General features: G+C 47.0%; 1 pseudogene; it reads left to right on the top strand.

Moving 5' to 3' along the window:
- Positions 1–2,013: 2,013 nt before the first annotated feature.
- On the top strand, positions 2,014–2,267 carry LOC103889814 (NADH dehydrogenase [ubiquinone] 1 alpha subcomplex subunit 3-like; annotated as a pseudogene).
- Positions 2,268–3,947: the final 1,680 nt, after the last annotated feature.

The following is a 3,947-nucleotide window of genomic DNA, read 5'->3' as shown; positions in this document are numbered from 1 at the left end:
TGAGCCACAGAGCCTGGTCGGAATTTTTAGTTTCTGAAGGAAGTACTTCTTGGCTGTATAAGCTGTCTTCATAAACCCACATATTCAAAGAAATTTCCTTCTGAGCACGCCAGTGAAAGAGTATTCGTGAAAAAGGTCTTGCACACTAAAGTGGTCAAGCAACGTCCAAGGGTGGGGGATAGTTACCGGGAAGAATTGCGTGAGGTTTCTCGGGGTCCCTGTCCCACCCCAGGCTGTAGCGGGGGAAGGAGGAAAGAAGACGAAAGGGAGGAGTGGGGAAAATGGACTCAGAGGACCCACCCACCTGCAGCTGCCCAGGCTCCTGGGCAGTGCCCTCCAGGAAGCACAGAAGTAGGGGCTGGAGGCGGGCTTCGGTGGACCCCGAGCCCGGGCCGGCAGCCAGCAGGGGTCGCTGCAGACATGGGAATCACCGTGCATCTGCAGCGCTGTCTTCAGGTGCTTTTGCTGAACGGGCATCTCTTCTCTAAACCCAGGGGGTGCAGAGGGTCCTCCCAGATGAAGAAACCGAGGACAGAGAGGTCAAAGGACTTGCCCAGAGTCCCTAACTGGTTAATGGAAAAACTCCTGCTCTTCTAACTTACGTCAAGCCGGAGGATTCAGGCAGCGACTATAAGACACCCTGTAGGAGAGGAAGGGTTACGGCAAGAGTTTATCAAATGTTTAAAAATTATATATTTTATAATAATTCGGCCAGGCGCCGTGGCTCACACCTGTAACCCCAGCTCTTTGGGAGGCCGAGACGGGCGGATCACCTGAGCTCAGGAGTTCCAGACCAGCCTGGCCAGCCTCTCCTCTCTCTGTAGTAGAGAAACTCCGTCTCTACTAAAAATTCAAAAATTAGCTGGGTGTGGTGGGTGCCTATATTCCCATCTGGAGGTGGAGGAACGAGAATCGCTTGAACCCGGGAGGCAGAGGTTGCAGTAGGCCGAGATCGCGCCATTGCACTCCAATCTGGGCGACAGAGTGAGACTCTGCCTCAAAAATAATAATGGTAGTAATAATAATAATAAAATTAAAAAAAATATATTGAGCAATGAAATGAGTGTATTTGTTTCCCAGAATCCTCAGCAGTACAGGGAAGTTTCAAAATTAGCTTTCTTGTTTTGTTACTGGTATAATAGCTATAATATGACTTCTCAGTATTGATTTAGGCTATTCTTATTTACAAAAACTTGGTAATTAAACTATATTAAATTTAAGAAGTCCTGTTCATCAAAAGACACCAATAAGAATGAAAATTCAAGCCAGAGTGTGGGAGAAGATATTCATAATTCATATACCTGACAAAGGACTTGAATCCAGAATATAGAAAAACTTGCTAAAAGTCAATAAGAGGCTGGGCACAGTGGCTCACGCCTGTAATTCCAGCACTTTGGGAGGCCGAGGTGGGCGGATCACCTGAGATCAGGAGTTCGAGACCAGCCTAACCAATATGGTGAAACCCCATCTCTACTAAAAATACAAAAATTACGCAGGCATAGTGGTGGGCCCCCGTAATCCCAGCTACTCAGGAGACTGAAGTAGGAGAATCTCTTGAACCCGGGAGGCAGAGATTGCAGTGAGCTGAGATCGCACCACCGCAACAGAGCAAGACTCCATCTCAAAAAAAAAAAAAAAAAAAAAAGTCAATAAGAAAAGGACAGTCAGACAATTCAATGAAAAAAATGGCAAAAAAAAAAAAAAAACCTCACAAAATGGGCAAAAGACTAGAATAGGCACATGGTAGAAGAGGATATCCATGTGGCCAATCAACAGGAAAAAATGCTTGGCTTCATTAGTCATCAGGGAAATGCAAGTTAATACACGATGTAGCCGGGCACGGTGGCTCACGCCTCTATTCTCAGTGCTTTGGGAGGCTGAGGCGGGAGGATTGCTTGAGCCCTTCAAGACCAGCTTGGGCAACATAGTGAGATGAAATCTCTAATCACAAACAAACACACACACTCCCACTGTAATAAATATATTAAATATATATATATGGCCGAGACCAAGATGCTTGTGAGACTTGGCGCCTTCCTCAAGAACGCCTGGGCCAAGGAGCCAGTGCTGGTGGTCTCCTACATCATCAGGAGCCCCGCTGTAATTCTGCCCCCACTCAGCCCCTACACCAAGTACTCCATCATGATCAATGAGGCCACACCCTACAACTATCCAGTGCCCATCCACGATGATGGGAACATGCGGACATGTGCAGCCACCCCCAGGGCCCCCAGGGCCCCAGCTTGGAGTGGCTGAAGAAAGTGTGAGCACCTCCACTGACAGAAGAGGCCCCTCCCATGGCTCCCAATAAAAATATGAAAACCAACAACAAAATATATGTGTGTGTGTGTATATATATCTATCTATCTCAAGTGTTGCTATTTCTCCCAATATCTCCCAAAGCTGAATATTTACATATCCTGTGACCAGCATAGGTATATACTGAACAGAAATATGTTCATGTGTGTGATGGTTAATATTAAGTGTCAACTTGATTGTGGCCGGGCGTGGTGGCTTACGCCTATAATCCCAGCACTTTGGGAGGAGGCCGAGGCAGGCAGATCACTTGAGGCCAGAAGTTCAAGACCAGCCTGGTCAACATGGCAAACTCCGTCTCTACTAAAAATACAAAAATCAGCCAGGCATGATGGCACGCACCTGTAGTCCCAGCTACTCAGGAGACTGAGGCAGGAGAATTGCTTGAACCAGGGAGGCAAAGGTTGCAGTGAGCCAAGATTGCGCCACTGCACCCCAGCCTGGGCAACAGAGCAAGACTCTGTCTCAAAAAAAAAAAAAAAGTGTCAACCTGACTGGATTGAAGGATGCAAAGTATTGTTTCTGGGTGTTTTTTTGTGACAGTGGTACCAGAGGAGATTAACATTTGAGGCAGTGGACTGGGAGAGGCAGCGTGGCTAGAAATAACAGGCAGAAGAAGATGGAAGGGCAGACTTGCTGAGTCTTCAGGCCTTCATCTTTCTCCGGTGCTCGATGCTTCCTGCCCTGGAACATCAGCCTCTAAGTTCTTTGGTTTTTGGACTCTTGGACTTACACTGGTGGTTTGCCAGGGGCTCTCGGGCCTTTGGCCACAGACTGAAGGCTGCACTGTCGGCTTCCCGACTTTTGAGGTTTTGAGACTCAGACTGAGCCACTACTGGCTTCCTTGCTCCTGAGCTTGCAGAGAGTCTATCGTTGGACTTTTCCTTGTGATCTTGTGAGTCAATTCTCCTTAATAAACTTCCTTTCATATATGCATACATCTTATTAGTTCTGACCCTTTAGGTCTGTCCCTAATACAAGGTGTTGATCAAAAGCAAGTTCTAGAATGTTCAGGCTGATTCTGGGCACAGTGCCTATGGGTTAGTCCTCCTACAAAAGGAGCAGCACCAGTTCAGTAAAATAGCTACAGAAAGAGAGAGAGAGAGAGCGAGATTGTTCCATAGTGTAGGGAAAAGAAAGAGAGATCAGACTGTTACTGTGTCTATGTAGAAAGGAAAGACATAAGAGACTCCATTTTGAAAAAGACCTGTATTTTAAACAGTTGCTTTGCTGAGATGTTAACTTGTAGCTTTGCCCCAGCCACTTTGCCCCGCCACTTTGCCCCAACCTGGAGCTCACAAAAACATGTGTTGTATGAAATCAAAGTTTAAGGGATCTAGGGCTATGCAGGACGTGCCTTGTTAACACATGTTTACAAGCAGTATACTTGGTAAAAGTCATCGCCATTCTCTAGTCTCAATAAACCAGGGGCACAATGCACTGCAGAAAGCCGCAGGGACCTCTGCCCTTGAAAGCTGGGTATTGTCCAAGGTTTCTCCCCATGTGACAGTCTGAAATATGGCCTCGTGGGATGAGAAAGACCTGACCGTCCCCCAGCCCGACACCCGTAAAGGGTCTGTGCTGAGGTGGATTAGTAAAAGAGGAAAGCCTCTTGCAGTTGAGATACAGGA

The sequence above is a fragment of the Pongo abelii genome, chromosome 1 (genome assembly GCF_028885655.2).
Source record: "Pongo abelii isolate AG06213 chromosome 1, NHGRI_mPonAbe1-v2.0_pri, whole genome shotgun sequence".
Classification (NCBI taxonomy): Eukaryota; Metazoa; Chordata; class Mammalia; order Primates; family Hominidae; genus Pongo; species Pongo abelii.
The sequence above is the reverse complement of the archived record's forward strand: the minus strand, read 5'-3'. Positions and strand labels throughout refer to the sequence as shown.